The 16,622-nt window shown below is 40.1% G+C and overlaps 1 long non-coding RNA gene across 1 annotated transcript; it reads right to left on the bottom strand.

Annotated features, from left to right (window-relative positions):
• Positions 1 to 746: 746 nt before the first annotated feature.
• On the bottom strand, positions 747 to 14,334 carry LOC106025302 (uncharacterized). The gene is made up of 3 exons (XR_001198873.3): positions 14,084 to 14,334; positions 1,037 to 1,238; positions 747 to 874 (listed from the first exon to the last, which is right to left on the bottom strand). It is a non-coding gene; the product is annotated as an uncharacterized LOC106025302 (long non-coding RNA).
• Between the last annotated feature and the right edge of the window lie 2,288 nt (positions 14,335 to 16,622).

The following is a 16,622-nucleotide window of genomic DNA, read 5'->3' as shown; positions in this document are numbered from 1 at the left end:
TTGCCATAGATTGCCTCAGGTGCTGTACATGGAACTACATATATGCCCTGTTGGATTTTGGATTTGCTTCTTTCCATTTCTTTGTATCCTCTATTTGTACCTTTTGAAATGGTAATGTTTATCTTATGTCATTGTATGTTGGAAGTGTTTTTCTTTTCATTTGTACAGGGCCTTGAAGCTAAGTGTTGGCCTTAAATCTCAGAGGAGACTTGGGACTTGGACTTTTCAGCTATGCTGAAACTGTTAGGAGTGTTAGCAGCTCTTAGAGACAGACTAAATGCTTTTTGCATAAGGGAATTTACATGAGTCTTTGGGGGAGCAGAAGTGAAATACTGTTTTGTGTTTAGATGTCCCCACCCCCAAAGCTTCATGCAGGCATAGTTGAGGCTTTTTCAGAGGTGGCTGGATCTAGATTGTATGATGCTGGGATTAAGTGTGTGTGATTACTAAATCAGTGCACTGATTGGTTTAGCACTATCCTAATCCTGGTATCCTAGATAGAGTATAAAAGAGGCAGGAAAAAAAAAAAAAAAACTTCTAAGGTCTCCTGCTTGCAATACTACCTTCTGCCCACCATGTACTGTTTCTCCTCTGTGATGCTTGTCTGCTGTACCACTCTGCCTTGGAGCCAAGTGACAAAGGAATGAAACCTCCACAAACTTTAAGCCAAATAAACCTGTCCTACCTTAACTTTGGTCATAAATCATTTTGTCTCAGCAATGAGAAAAGTAACTAAGACACATAGCTTAGCCAAGCATCATGATGTGTATTTATAATCCCAGCACTCAGGAGGTTGAGGCAGGAGAATTGTCAGGAGTTGGAGGCCAGCATGGGCTACATAGTGAGTTAAAGGCATCCGGAATTACATAGTGTTCTGCAAAACAAAACAAAACAAGAAAAACAGCTTAATGTGATGTGTAGGACAGGTGATAACAAAAGCAAAGTGATTAATATATGGAATCAAGAGAGAAATGAATTTTTAGCAGCCGTTGTTTAAAGATATCAGAGGAAGCTTCCTGGAATTGGTGCCAGTTACCTGGATTGTAACACATGGTGAAAGTTTGAGAAGTCGGAAATGATGTGGGGCAGAAGACAAAGGACAAAATTCCCTTCTAGCAATCCTGATGTCTTCATCGACTCCAATGTCCAAAAGGAGGGGCTGTTCAAACTGTCTAGTATTTGGAGTCATGTTCATCCAGGCAGACTAGGTTGGCTTAGAGTTTCTTTTTGTCTTCTCCCTTTAAAAGAAAATAAATGGGCTGGTTTTGTGATGCCAGCTATTGCCAGCAGCCTTGTCTCTGCTGTTGAATTATTCATCCTGCAAGATGAATTATTAATTTCTAATTTCATACAGCAAATGCCAGGCAAACAGGTCAAAATGAAGTTGAAATGCTGGGCAAGGAGCCATAGACCTCCCCAGGACTCTTGGAACACAGGCCACTGAGGCTAGCCAAAAAATTATGCAGGAATTCACAAGGGGCTCACCCTGGACTGCATTTGACTAAGGATGAAGGTAGCACAAGATTAGGATGCTCCTCAAGTGGTTGAACTCCATTATCCTATAGTTCTCTGGTGTCTTGCTTCCCTGGACCTTAGGTGGAGCACCTTTGGTTGGTATTGGCGTGGGACTACATCACACGTTCTGAGGGAGTTTATGTGCCATTCAGTGCATTGATTTGTGTTTGAATCTGAGCCTTGACTCCAAGCAGTCCTGAGTTAGTCAAGCCAGACTTCTCAACCTCAGGTCTATTAACATATTGGCCTGGATAATTCTTTGTTGTAGGGCACTGTTATGTACATCTTATAGGACACTGAGTCACATTTCTGGCTTCTACTCACTACATGTTGATAGCACAGCCCCTCTCCCAACTCTGCCCTAGTTATGCCAACCCAAAAATACCTCTAGATACCTCCTACTTGAGGAGCAATAAGTAAGTGCTTTTACTTCCTTGAATTTTTCTTCCCCTACCTATATTAAATCAGAGTAGTTCTTACCAGGGTGAGCAGAGTGAGATGACAATCAAATTGGATCACAAATAAGCCTTAGTTTATTAGGAATCATTCTAGGTGACCTGGAGTTTTTTTGTTGGTTTTGACTTTTTTTTTTCTATTTTCTTTTTTTAGTTTTTTGAGACAGAGTCTTGCTATTTAGTCTACATTGGCCTTGCATTCACTATGTAGCCCAGGCTTAAACTTACAAAATTCCTGCCTTCAATTGTGAGTATAGTCTGAAAAAAAAAAATTCCTGCCTTAGCCTCCTGAGTGCTGGGATTATAGACATGTGCCGCCATACCCAGTATTGTTCTAGGACTTTGTTGTTGTGTCTTTCTCCTTTTTATCGGTACCAGGGATCGAACTCATGACTGCCTGCTTGCAAGGCAGGTGCTTATGCCGCTGAGCTAAACCTCCAGCCCCTGTTCTGGGACTTTTATATTACACGAATGGCTCTCTTTTATGTTTCAGTTCAGGTCTTGTTTAGGATTGGATTCAGTTGCAGATAACGGATCAATCCACTTTAAACTGGTTTGAATAGTCAAGGGAGTGCTTGGTTTATATAATGCAAGGTCCAGAAATAGTTGGTTGAGCTTCACATTTGGGAGACCAGAAACTCACTCACATCTGCAGTAACCATTTCTGTCTCTTTGCTCTACCACAGATAGTGAAAGATACAACTAATTTGCTTTGGGATCCTATCATGAATTTCAGCAGCAAATTGTACTATGGATTCCAGTGGTAGAAGTAACACATCTTTTCCAGCATTCCAAGTGAGACTCTAAGAGTCATACTGGTTGGGCCACTTAAGTCAAATGCCTACTCTAAAAAAAATAGTATCTATATTCAGTGGAATGGATGTGCTTGTTGATTAGGCCATCAGATCTCACCCCTGGAACTTGATGTGGAGTTACATTCCTCTAAATATATGGTCATGGCCATGCCCAAATGAATATTTAAGCATGCATAGGATCCAGGAACCATTTCTGAACCAGTCTTTGTAGCTGTAGATTGGCTAGATTTGAGACTTGACCAACCCTTCAAATTGGAAGAATGAGGAAATGGGAAGATCAGCCTCACCCAGCAGTGAGGACCAGCAGTGAAGAAAAGTTAGTTTTCTAATACCAAAATAGGAATGCTGCTACCAAAGAGACATGGGTACCAGGCAGGCAAGAATAAAAGGCGTCTCCTGCATGGGGTCACAAGAGGGCCATGGGGGAATGTTAGTATATCTAAAGAGTGGGTTAGATAACTCTTGCACACTACTCTGCTTCTTTTGGGCTCACCTTTATTCTACCCAGTGGTAGATGCTCTCAGTTACAACTCAACAGCATCTTGCTTCTTGTTTTATGCCATGGAGATGCAGGGAACCTGCCAGACTCAATACTTATACATGTGTAACTGGAAATGACATTACTAATGAATGTCCTATGAGGCAAACCTGAACCAATGGGAATGGGAGATGATGCTTTGTTCTTTAGTCCTTAGAGTGATTATTTCCAAGATATATTTCCTAAGGCATCTCAAAAGTTATCTAGATATTGAGCCACTAGTTACCTATATCAGAAACACTCTGAAAGAAAGACGGCCCTATTCTTGCCTGTCTTCTACTTCTGTCCTCTGGAGCCACTTTCTAAATAAGCTATTCACACAGAATCCTTTGTCTGAGACTGTAATTTTGGGGGAGCCTACTTAGTCTGAGATGAAGATTTATCTTTATACTTTTACACAACATGTAAAAAATAAGTTTTTTTGGAGGCTAGTGATAGAATGTTTGCATCACATCTCATGTGTAAGGCTCTGAGTGTGAGTCCAATACTGACAAAAAAAGAAGTAAGTTTTGTGTCTTTACCTTGGCCTCCTGCCTACTGGCACGTTGCAGTCAGAGGACACTGCACCTAGCACCTCAAAGTCAAGATCCTGGAACCATAGTAAGGCCCAGACCTTTCTTGGCAAGAGGCAGCAGCTACCAGCTACTGTGCCTGAGGTGAGTAGGTGTGTGGCACAAGTGTTCCAAGATGAAACAGTGCCCAGAGAAGCAGTCAGGAGCTGACTGCAGGCTTTAAGGACTTTATCAAGATGTCACCAGCCAAACAGGGAAGGCTTCCCTCCCTCCAGCTCAACTCCTGTGATTCCTGGTGTGACTTGGACATCAAGTGCTTGCTTAGAGTGGCTTGCCAATGACAAGGCAGAAAGTGCACAGATAGTGAGAAGTTGGAGAATGAGTTGTCATCCTGTCTCTAATGGCTGGGCCTCTCCTTCTCTGAGCAAATGTTACAATATGACACTGTTTTTCTGCTCCACTTGGCTATTTGCTCTCCTGATACTCACTGATCATTCCTGGAAATGTTTGGATGAATGCCTCCTTAATCCTCTGGCCGTTACCCAGCTACGTACTATGCCACCTACCCTGTACTCGAAATTTATTAGTTCCTTGCTGATGGCCAAATACTTTGTGCTTGGTTTTTTTGCCTTTGCTGTGAGCTATATTCCAAATCCTTTTGTATTGTAAATTTTGAGACAGTATATAAGTTGCTAAATTGGGGCTGGGAATTTAGCTCAGCGGCATAAGCGCCTGCCTTGCAAGCAGGCAGTCGTGAGTTTGATCCCTGGTACCGATAAAAAGGAAAAAGACAAAAAAAAAAAAATAAGTTGCTAAGTTGCCAGGTTGGTCTCAAACTTGTGATCCTACTGCTTCAGTAACACAGAGTGCTAGGATTAGAGGAATATGCCCTCTGACTGCTTCTTGCCTTTAGACAGTCCTTTACTCTCTAACAGAAAACCACAGTGGTGCATTGAAGGCTTGAGGTCACCTTGGTTTATACATATCTGGGAGTCTCTAAGTTTATGATTTGGCTTACCAGGTGGAATCAGGGCAGAGCTGAACAATTAGCTCCAGACTGAAACTTTTCAGTGATGACTTCCCATGGCAGTTAAAAGGCTATGAGGTACAGTCAAGCCTCTCTAATCTTATCTTGTCTTGTCTAAAAACCACTCATTACTGAGTTAGTTGTAGCTTCACAACCAGCCCCTACTCCCTCCAGCTCCCAAGGCTACACCAGCTGATTGCTCTGCACAGGGTGCCTCTCTCATTCCTGTCATTCCTGTCCTTTACCTGGAATGCTTTGAATCATCTTTCAGGTCCCAGCTAAGTGCCACTACCTCCAGGAAGCCTTCCTTATCTTCATAAATTGATTAAGGTTCGTCCTATAATTTCCCAAGTTGCCCATAATAAACCTTAGCACATTGCTTTATACTCATTTGTTTATGTGTTTGTCTCCATACAGCAAGTGATAAATTCCCAGACATTAAAGTTCCATTTCTAGTTCAGTTACCTAGTACTCAGGGCCAAGTCAAAGAGACGGTGTTCCCTAAGTATTTATTGAATAAATATTAAGATGCTTAGGAGCTGGAGTGTAACTCAGTGATAGAGTACTTGCCTAACATGTATGAGGTACTGGGTTTGATTCTTGGCTCTGAAAAAAAAATTTGTTTTAAAAGAAAAAAAATATAGAAATCTTCAAAGTATTTAATAATTCAAGTTAAGACCAACTGTTATGGACAGTCTGTAATGTTAGTAGTCTGAGAAGCTAAGGTACAATGATCCCAGGGCTGGGGATTTAGCTCAGTGGCAAAAGTGCCTGCCTGGCAAGCATGAGGTCATGAGTTCAATCCCCAGTACCGAAAAACAAAACAAAACACCACAGAGGTACAGCGATCCCAAGTTTGAGTCCAGCCTGGAAAATTTAGGAACTTAGAAAGACCCTGTCACTCCTGGGCTGCATGTGGCTTCTGGGTTGGAGATGCCTGTGTTCCTAGCACAGGAATCTGTCTGCCATGCTGGAAAGTTGTGATACAATAAAACCTGCTGGCTTGGACCAGTGCAAATGCCACAAAAATAAAAAACAAAAAACAACAACAAAAAAGAAAGATGCTGTCTCAAAATTAAAAATTTGGCTTCTGGGAAAATGGTAGACAGATGAACAACAGAGAAACAGCCTCTCTGAGATGTGGTGTCTAGACACTTGAATATAGAAATGTGAGAAAGAGGAAAAGGAGAGAAGTGGGTCCTTGGGACACAGAAAGGATCTGAATCAAGAATTGAAGTCAATGGGGAGAACAAAGAGAGATATCAGAACACAGAAGAAGGAGGTGGCAAGTGGTACTTCTTCCCTGAACCCTGACTCACTGCTTGAGAGGGGAGACTTGAACCTGAAGATACATGGAGACTATGGGTGACTGCAAAGGCCTCCACGGAGAAATGCACCAGTGGAATGGAGCAGTGGATGTGACGGATTGTCATGGCTGGTGACTTAATTGGGCTCAGATTCCCCTCCCAGGAGAGAGCAATTAGCCATCTGAAGAAGGGCCAAATAAGCTTAGAACTCAGAGCAGCACTGGGCTGGTTGGTGCCTTCCAGTGTCAGGGTGAGGCAAAACTGAGTTCAAGTTGTCAGGAGGTCAAGGAACCAAATTTAAACTGGCAGGAAGCACATGGAGTGCTGCAGCCTGAACACAGTGGGTTCCATCCTCAAAATCCAGAAGCCAGCCTGAACTTCAGTGGAACTAAAGGTGCAGGCTTGCTGGAATTACCCACTACTCTGCTGTAAATCTTTTTTTTTTTTTGTCTTTTTTTTCCGTTTTTATCGGTACCAGGGATCGAACTCATGACTGCCTGCTTGCAAGGCAGGCGCTTATGCCGCTGAGCTAAATCCCCAGCCCCTCTGCTGTAAATCTTGACTGAGATTAATCAAAACAGATCTGGACCATCTGCCCACTCTGCCTTCCAATAAAATAAAAGCAGGGACACTCCCTGAAGTGAACATTCAGTTTCTTTCTTTTTGTTTTTGTTTATTTATTTTTTTTCTTTTTTGTTCTTGCTTTTGTGAGTGTGAACATTGTTTCCAGTTTTTTGTTATTCTGTTGTTATTGTTTTTATTTCTTCCTTCTCTCTTTCTCTCCTGTCTTCTTCATCAATTTCCCAACGTTTGCATACTCTTCCTTTGCCCTCCAGCTTTGCTTCTAACCTCTTTCTCTTCTTCTATTTATCTATTTTTCCCCTTCATATCTTTTAACTTTTCTCCCCTGAGGGCAAAATTGCCATGCTGAGGGCACATTTACTATATGCAATTTTCTGATTTGTGTTAGATTTATTATATAACCACAAATATAGTTCATTTGGTTAAACATGGCAAATTAATAGTTGCCACAATTTGTCATATTCTAGGCTGTGTTTGATGCTAGTGTTATTGCTGATTGTACTATTTTACTGAAGGTGACATAATTGTTCTAATCAATTGTTCTTCCTGGTATACCAAGACTGAGATTGCCTAAGAGTCATAAACAGTTTTATAAGTCAGTGACAAAGAATCAGATGCCAGGCCAAATAGGCAGCAACTCTCAACCACAATAAATTAAAAGAATAGGATCTTGCAACAGATTCAAAATTCAAAAACCAGCTACACTTGGAAGACATCTCTGAGAAGTAGTCATTTCCTAAGAGTTCTGAATACTAGCAATAAAGCTATCCACCATAAGCAATTTACAAGCATCAACCCAGGAATTAAACTATAAAAACAACAGAAAATGAGAAGACACGGAAGCAAAATGCAACCCCAGACTTCTAGCTAATGAAGGAAAACCCAGGAGGTATTGAGGTGGAGCAATTTGAAAGCCACACACCGGGGCACTCTAAGTAGTAACAGTGGAAGTAACAAAGCAGATGAATAAAGCTCTAGAAAAAAATCAAATCAGAAATAATTGCTGAGGTACCTACAGAGATGATGACCATAATGAAAGACGTGGTTAGCGACTCTGGAGCAGATACATATAAAAAAATAAAGGAACTAGAAAAATGATGGAAATCATGAATACCCAACATAGGAAAGCAATGGAATCCATAAAACTGATTCAAACAGATTCCATTGAAATTATACACAGCAGAATTACCCAATGTGAGAACAGAATATCAAATCTAGAAGACAGGATTGCAATTAGCGAAAAAAGGTTTCTTTTCTTCTTTCTTTCTTTCTTTCTTTCTTTCTTTCTTTCCTTCATTCATCTTTTTCAGACAGGATTTCAATATGCAATTCAGGCTGGCCTGACTGGGCTCAAACTCTCAGTGATCTTCCTGCCTCAGTTTCTTGAGTGCTTGGATTATAGGTGTGTACCATATGCCCAGTCAAGATTTCTTAAAAATAGCAAGGAAAAATAATAGCAAGGGTCCATAAGAAATCCGTCCAACAGGGGCTGGGGGATTTAGTTCAGCGGCATAAGCACCTGCCTTGCAAGCAGGCAGTCGTGAGTTCGATCCCTGGTACCGTAAAAATGAAAAAGACAAAAAAAAAAACCCCAAAATCCGTCCAACAGGTGCTAGATGATTCAAAGAACAATAACAAAATTGACCAGTCAATGAAAAAGCAGGAGATAACACAAACTTCCTGTTCACAGAAGTAATGGTAGAAAACTTCTCAAACAGGGAAAAATAATTTGACATATAGATAAGTGAGGCATACAGAAAGCCTTTAGCCACAATTTAAAAAAAATCTATATCAAGGTATAGAGTAGTCAAGATTCCAGAAATTCAGTATAAAAATACAATATTAAAAGCTATTAGAGAAAAGAAAAAAACCACATGTAAAGGAAAGCCCATTCGGATCATAGCAGACTTCTCACAAATCCTCTAGTTGAGAGGGGTTCAGAGTGAAGTATTTCGAACTGTAAAACAAAGTAACCTCCAATCCAGAGTGATGTACCCACAAAACTTTCTTTCAAAATTGATGGAGACCCAGGTGTGGTGGTACATGCCTATAATCCCAGCATTTAGGAGGCTGAGGCACGAGGATTTCTGGGAGTTCAAGGCCAGTCAGGGCTACAAGGTGAGTTCAAAGCCAGCCTGAACTAGATAGTGAAAACTTGTCTCAAAAAGACATAAAAAATTGATGGGTAAATAAGATAGTTTTATGACAAAGAACACCTGAAAAACTTTGTTATCACAAAGATATTCTGTAGGACATTTTAGAAAGAGATAAAAGGACTACAGCTCCATAAACAGTAATAGAATGAATCTACCAGGCAAGAAAAATGGGGAGGAATCAAAATTTTAAAATTGTGAAAAAGGGCTGTGGAGTTATCTCAGTATGAAGGCTTTGAGTTCAATCCCCAGTACCACCATCACCACCAAAAAAAAAAAAAAAAAAAATTAAGAGGAAGATGTATTCAGAAAATATATAACCTCGAGTTTCATATAAATATGGAAATAAACTAGAGATTGTGGCTCATTCTTTTGGCTAAGGACACATCTGGTATACGTTCTTATCAGCTTAATAAATAAAAATAGAAAATAATCATGTTAATATAGTATATTAATATCAAGTATTTTTTATTTTAAAGAAGAAAAGAGGAAGAAAAAGATAAACATAACAGTGAAAGTATATATATATATATATATATATTTTTTTTTTTTTATTTGTTTATTTTTGTACAGGGTATTGAACTCACATAACTACAGAGAACCTGGTGGTTGCCAGGCGGGCACTGTGCTGCTGAGCTATATTTCCAACCCCCCAAGCTATGTTGATACATCAAATATATGTTCATATTTAAAATTTTTTAGAACTCACATGGACCACAGATTAAAAACATAACTAAAAACAAAGTAAAAACACAATATAACAACACAAACATTGTGTTTTTTCCTTCAGCTCTTCCCTTTGGGCAGTGATATTTTCTGAAGTAGCAAAATGTAACCTTTGTATCCTTTTACTTAACTTCAGAACATCCTCATTTTTCTTGTTGGAATCATGACTTTTGGTGCTGAAAGGAATGTTGGAAATGTTCACATCGTCTGCTTTATTTTTAGAGAGGCCCAATGTGATAACTGGCTCCAAGTTTCCCAATAAAATAACAACTCTAAATTCTTAACTTTCTGGCCTATGATGCCATCTTCCTGCCCCACAGTCTTTGAGTTCTTTCTGATACTTTCAAACCTCTTTTGGTCTTGACAGGAAAACAATTTGAAACAAGGATTCTGTTATGAATTAAAAACTGATGGTCAGCTTAACACTAGCTGAATTAAATCAGCATGGTGCTGAGTGTAGATGGCCACCTGTAGATAGAAAGTTGCCAGCATAAATAGAGACGTGGAGAAGAAAAGCTAGATGTTGTGGATTCTAAGTGTTGCTGTTTCGAGCTGTTGGTTCTCCTGGAGGAGCTCGTCATGACTAACTTCCCCAATATGAGTCCAGCTGTTATCATCAGAGGCGCTTGGGACCTTATTGGTGAGAATGGCTGTGGTTCATCCTGGGGGAGCTTTGCCCTTACACTGAAAATTGCTTCCTGGCTCCAGAGGGGAAAATGTACACTATTTAATTTCCAGGAGAAGCTTGTCATGCTGGCTTTCTGGTACTTAATTGACTGTTCTCATTATTGGAAGAGCTCGGGACCTCCATGTCCCTGAGGATGGCCATGGTACTCTTCAGGGCAGCCCTGGTTCTTATTTTGATCATGACTTCTCAGCTCCAATGTAAAACCCTCAACCTACCAGCACAGCTCCTTCAACTCTCTGGCATAGACTTTCCAGCTTCTACTGCTGACCTTTGGACCTTCCCAGTACAGATCCATAAAATAGACTGGTGTGAGTCCCTGTTGTGGGCTCTAGACCTCCAGTTGGACTCATGGGAGGCACTATCATGGGCTCATGCAGGACACTGGTGTGGGATACAGGCCCCTGGCTCAATATTCTGGGTCTTTAGTGTAGTGGACACATTCCCTGCACTTTCTCGTGTTTAACTCTGGGTGACCATCATAGAATAATATAGATTTTGTATTCTGATTCTAATTGTTCTCCTCCTAACCCCTGACTACAACAGATTCCGAAGCACAGATTCACCATGATTTAATTTACATGCAATCATTGACTAGAGGCCTTTTGTTTGTTTGTTCGTTTTGTAGTACTAGGGGTTGAACTCAGGGCCTTTGCACTTAGTTACATTCTCAGCCCTTGTTTATTTAATTTTATTTTGAGATGTAATCTCACTAAATCACTAAATTGCTTATCCTGGGCTTGAACTCATGATACTCTGGTCTCAGCCTTGCAGAGTGCTGAGATTACAAGCATATATCACCACAGTGGGCTTGTTAGAGTTTAATAACAAGTAACATTTTGTATCCCCATGAGACTGACACACTGCTAGTGATAGGGTAAATTAAAGTGGTACAATCACTTTGGAAAACTTTTAGGGAGTATTTTCTAAAACTGGGAATGATTCCAGGTGTGGTGGTGTGCACCTGTAATTTCAGCACATGGGAGGCTGAGGCAGGAGAAATGCCATGAGTTCAATACCAGCCTGAGCTATGTAATGAGTTCAGACCCAGTCTGAATTACATAGGTTTTGTCGCAAAATAAAAATTATAAAAAGAAGCTGTTTACCCTGTGACCAACAATTCTCCTGTGTATTCTTCCATCAGAAATGAGTTCTTAGGTCCAACAAGTGTCGTATACAAAGATGTTCATAGTTTTTTATCCATAGTGCAAACAATTGTGCAAATCCCTCTATCCAATCCTAGAATGGATAAGTAATGTCAAAATACACAATGATGAAAAATAGTGAATCTCTGTTCCTTTTTTTTTTTTTCTGGTTTTTTGAGACAGGATCTCTCTTAATTCAGGCTGGTCTCAAACTTGAGGTAATCCTCCTGTCTCAGTATTCTGAAGTGTTGGGATTACAAGTGTGTGCCACCACACCTGGCCCCTGCTACATATTAAGTCATGAAATAGCCTCATGAACATACATGAGTGAAAGAAGCTAGTTATAAAAAGTAATACATTGAGCTGGCCATGGTGCACACACTTACAACTCCCAACTGCTTAGTAAGTTGAGGATTGTCTGAGGCCACCTTGGGCAATTTAGTGAGATCCTATCTCCAAATGAAAAGGGCTAGGCATTAGTTTGATGGTAGAGCCCTTGCCTAACATGCCTAAGGTCCTAAGTTCAATCTCTAGTACTGGATGGGTTGTGGGGGAAAGGGAATATATTGGGTGGTTCCATCTATATAAAGTTCAAGCTAATGTACAGCAATAAGTGAATGGTAATTAGCTGGGGTGGGAGTGGCTCAGTGGTAGAGCACTTGCCTGGCATGATCATGACCCTGGGTTCAACTTCCAACATTATTCTTTAAAAAAAAAATAGAGTGGTAGTTATGTAGGAGGGCAAGATTGTCTTATAGAGGCACAAGGGAGCTAAAAACATTGTATATAACTTTTTCTGTATTAAAAAGCTTATTAGGAGGCCAGGTATGGTGGTATATACCTGTAATCCCAGCACTTAGGAGATTGAGGCAGGAAGATCACCACGAGTTTGAGGCTGGCCTGGATTACATAGTGAGTATAAGGTCAGACTGAACTACATAGGAAGATTGTGCTTTAAAAAAAAAAAAAAGAAAGATTATTAGGGGTGGGGGACCGCAATAGTGGAGTATTTGCCTAGTGTGTGCAAGGCCCTGGGTTGAATCCTCATTGCAGAAGGAGGAAAAGGAGGAGGAAAAGAAGAAGAGGAAGAGAAAGGAGGAGGAAAGAAGAAACATCTGGAGGAGAAGGAGAATCCATATTCGATATCTTGATATAGATGGTAGTTACATGTGTGTTTACATAAATAAAACTGCATCAGGCAGTTTATTTTCTGTTACCATAATGGAATAGCTGAGATAATATGGAAAGAAAAGGCTTATTCTGGCTCACAGTTTTCGACTTTCAGTGTAGGATAACTTGGTCCCATTGCTTTGGGTTCTGATGAGGCAGCAAGTCATGCAGGGAGTGCATGGCAAAGCCTTGCCAACCTCTCTTGCTACCTTGTCAGACAGCAAGAGAGAAAAAGAAAAGACACAGTCCCAGCGACTGAAGTATCTTCCACTAAGCACCATCTCTTGAAGGTTCCTCTGCCTCCTAATAATGCCACCCTGGGGACCAAGCTTTTTAACTCATGGACTTTTGAGAGATATTCAGTGTAATTATGGCAAGATGTATACTTAAAATTTGTGCACATTATGCGTGAAACAAAATGTTAAGCGTGATGATTCTGAAACTGAAACCATCTGAGTAAGGTGTATGGTGTTATTAATTATATTGTGCCAATTAATTTCCTGGTTTTGATAATGCACTCTAGTTATGTGAGATTCTACTACTGGAGAAAGTTGGGCTTAGGTACACAGAACCTCTCTATATTATTTTTAGAACTTCTTTCGAGTTCATAATTATTTCAAGCATTAAAGTTAAGAAAAAGCTTTTCCCCCCTACTCTATATTTTGAAAATCAGACAGTTTAAGCATATTACTCTTTCAATTACATTCCCACTATCTTCAACCAAACTTATGGGTCAAATAGATTTATAGTGTTTTTATTTCTGACAGATTTGAGGTACTTCTTTTCCTTCTCACTCTTTTCCTCCCTCCCTCCTTCATCCCCCCTCCTTCCTTTTCTTGTGTCATTGAATCTTTCATCATTATATTATTGAAAAGAAATTTTTTTTTCTGATTCCTCTAGATTGCGGCACCTCAGTGAATGCCTACTCTGAGGGCATTTCCATTTTGTCGCCCGCAGGCTCTTACTACCCCACATCTAGGCAAATCAAACACCTGAGAAGTCAAGAATTTTTGATTCTACCTCCTGCCTCATCTAGGCCATGGTGACTTATGGGCAGACCTCTAATTTGTAAGTCTGGGAATACCTGTTTGGAAAATGGATTGAATAATAGATGCCTCCTCCCTCACCAGGGTGTTGAACTTTAATTACTATTTGGAGTGCTGCTTAAGATGCAGAGATGAAAGACAGTTTTTAAAGTCCATGTTATTGGCATTAGTAATAAAGCTGAGGAATTTGTATGTCTGCAAGTTTGCCCTGAGACAAGAGAAAAGGTTGCTTTAAGTGGGAAAATCTTGCCCCCAAAACAACTACAAATCCTGGCTAGTAAAAATAGCAAGAACACCTTGTACCTTAAAGTACTTTGCAAATTTCACATTCTCCCATAACCACTGAAAAGATAGAACCCATACTTCCAATTTAAAAATAAGGAGTTTTTAAAAAAATAAGGAGTTACCTGGGGTTGTAGAGCAGGCAATTTAGGAGATAATTTTTGACTGTGACCATTCTTAGTTCTCTTCATAATTTACAAGAAAAGTAAAGTTAAAGAGCAAAGTTGCCTTTTAACCATCAATACTTTGCATTGTTGTTGTTTTCTATTTTGATCCCACTTCTACCAACACCATAGCTACCAAGAACTTTAAAAAGAAAAACTGCCACTTTGGGAAGCACTGTAGAAAGGAGAGGTTAAGAAAAACTGCCAGCTCAAGGCTTCAAAGCATTTACCATCAAACCAGAAGATAAATTGGAGTGGCCTATATTTAGAATTTACTTCATGGTTCCCTGTTATTAATAATAACTGCTCCCCGTGGAGTGTCCAAAGCTCTTTGAAATGCATTACTTCATTTGATCCACCAACAATGCTGGAATTTCAAGCTCTGATTTAAGAGAGTGGAAACTGAAGCTTAGAGAGATGCGACTTCTCTAAGACCACACCGCCTGGCAAGTGGTGGCATTAGGAATTACTTCGAGTTGGGAATAGATATAGTCTAAGGAAACCCAGAGAAATGATGCAGAAGGAAAACTTTGACCTTTATCTCAGGTTCAAGGCTAGTCAAGGACAAAGACCAAAGCCATATGGCATCTAATCAGAGAGGAGGTGTACTGCGGAGGTTATGGGTGTGGTGGGCCTGGACTAAAAGACTCTGGTTTTGTTCTTGACTCTTAATCACTATGTGGATTGGAGTATATGACTTCACTTTGCTGAACTTTGGTTTCCTCATCTATTAAATGGAGATATAATATAATAATAGTGGTCCCTTCTACCCTAGTTTTTTTTTTTTTCAGTACCAGGGATCGAATTCACAACCTCACACTTGCCAGGCAGGTGCTTATGCCACTGAGCTAAATCCCTAGCCCCTCTACCCTAGGTTCTATTAAAGAGAATGCACTTAGCCCAGTTTCTGCAAGATATAGGCCTTGTTAAAAATTATCAGGTGAGATCTTAGTAAATGAATAAATGGCAATGCACTTTAACCCACAAAATGAACCATATTGGGTCAGGAACTCAAAAGAACTAAAAAAAAAAAAAAAAAAAAAGCAGTAACAACAAAACCTTTTACTTTGAGATTGTGTGTGTATGAGTACACGTGCATGTGTGCATGTGACTGAACACAGGGCCTCATGTCTGTGAAGCCCGCAATACACTACTGAGCCGCATTCCCAGACCTGTTTTATTTTTTTATTATTTTGGTTGAGAGAGAGTCTCATGATGTAGCCCAGGTGGGTGTTGAATTCTCCTGCCTCAGCCTCCCAAATGCAGGGACTATAGGTATATACTACTATGCCTGGGTTTGTTTATGCAATACTGGGAATCAAATCCAATAGTGCTCTACCACTAAGCTACTTACAAACTCAACCCTTTTAATTTAATTTTAATTTTAATTAATTAATTAATTTTTGGAGACAGGTTGTAGCATGTAGTCCAGACTGGTCTTCAACTCATGACGTAGCTCAGGATGGCTTCAAACTTGGGGAGATCCTCCTTCCTCAGCCTCCCAAATGCTGAGATTATAGGCATACACCACCATGCCTAGCTTGGTCACCATTTTTGAAAGCTATTTTTACCTCTATTGAATTGTTCTGGGCCTGTCAAAAATCATTTGAGCATATTTATGTGAGTTTATTTCTGAGCCAAGAACCAAAAGGAATTGTGACTCAAATATTGAACTCTGGTAAGCAGAACGCAAGAAATCAATCATTCAGAGACTTAATGAAAACTAACATGAGAAACATTTATCAAACAACCTAATGCTTATGTATTTAAGAATGAAACTGCAAGAAATTGACGGTGAGCACACTGCTCAGTGGTTTGAGTCAGTAGGATATATCGAAGCAGGCTATGACTTTGGGCCAAGGAGTCCTTTGGGACACTTGTACTGTGATTCCATCCTTTATCATCTAAGTGACACTGAGCAGGTAAGCAAGTTAACCAGGCTGATGGAGCACCCTTCTTGACGTATAATGACTATCACCTTATTCATGGTACTAGTTGGGGACCAATAAGAGGGTCCCTGAAAAGTCATTGACACTAACCTTGGTCTACAGTAACTATAGCACAAATAAACCGATGGAACTGTTAGGATGTTTGTGGTTTCTGTTTTTGTTTTGTTTTTGCAGGGCTGAGAATCGAGCCCAGGACCCTCATATTGAGCCTTCATCCCTGACTCATTTTTTTATTTTGAGACAGGATCTCACTAAGTTGCTAAATTGTCCAGGCTGGGTTTGAATTTGTGATCCTCCTGCCTCAGCTTTCCAGAGTGCTAGGATTATAGGTGTGAGCCATTATGCCCAGTTGGTTTGGAAGTTTTATTTCATATTTTCTATCAGCCCCTTTCCAAGCATCCAAATCAACAATCTACCTAGCAAAACAAACAAATAAACAAAAATCACTTCAGTGTAGAGTCATGTATCTGTGATCCTAGCACTCTAAGGAGATTGAGACTGACGGATGGAAACCCAGGGAATTTGTGAGACCCTGTCTAAAAAATATAAAA

This window comes from Cavia porcellus, unplaced genomic scaffold (genome assembly GCF_034190915.1).
Source record: "Cavia porcellus strain 051 isolate PalLab524CR breed Dunkin Hartley unplaced genomic scaffold, mCavPor4.1 scaffold_16, whole genome shotgun sequence".
NCBI lineage: Eukaryota > Metazoa > Chordata > Mammalia > Rodentia > Caviidae > Cavia > Cavia porcellus.
The sequence above is the reverse complement of the archived record's forward strand: the minus strand, read 5'-3'. Positions and strand labels throughout refer to the sequence as shown.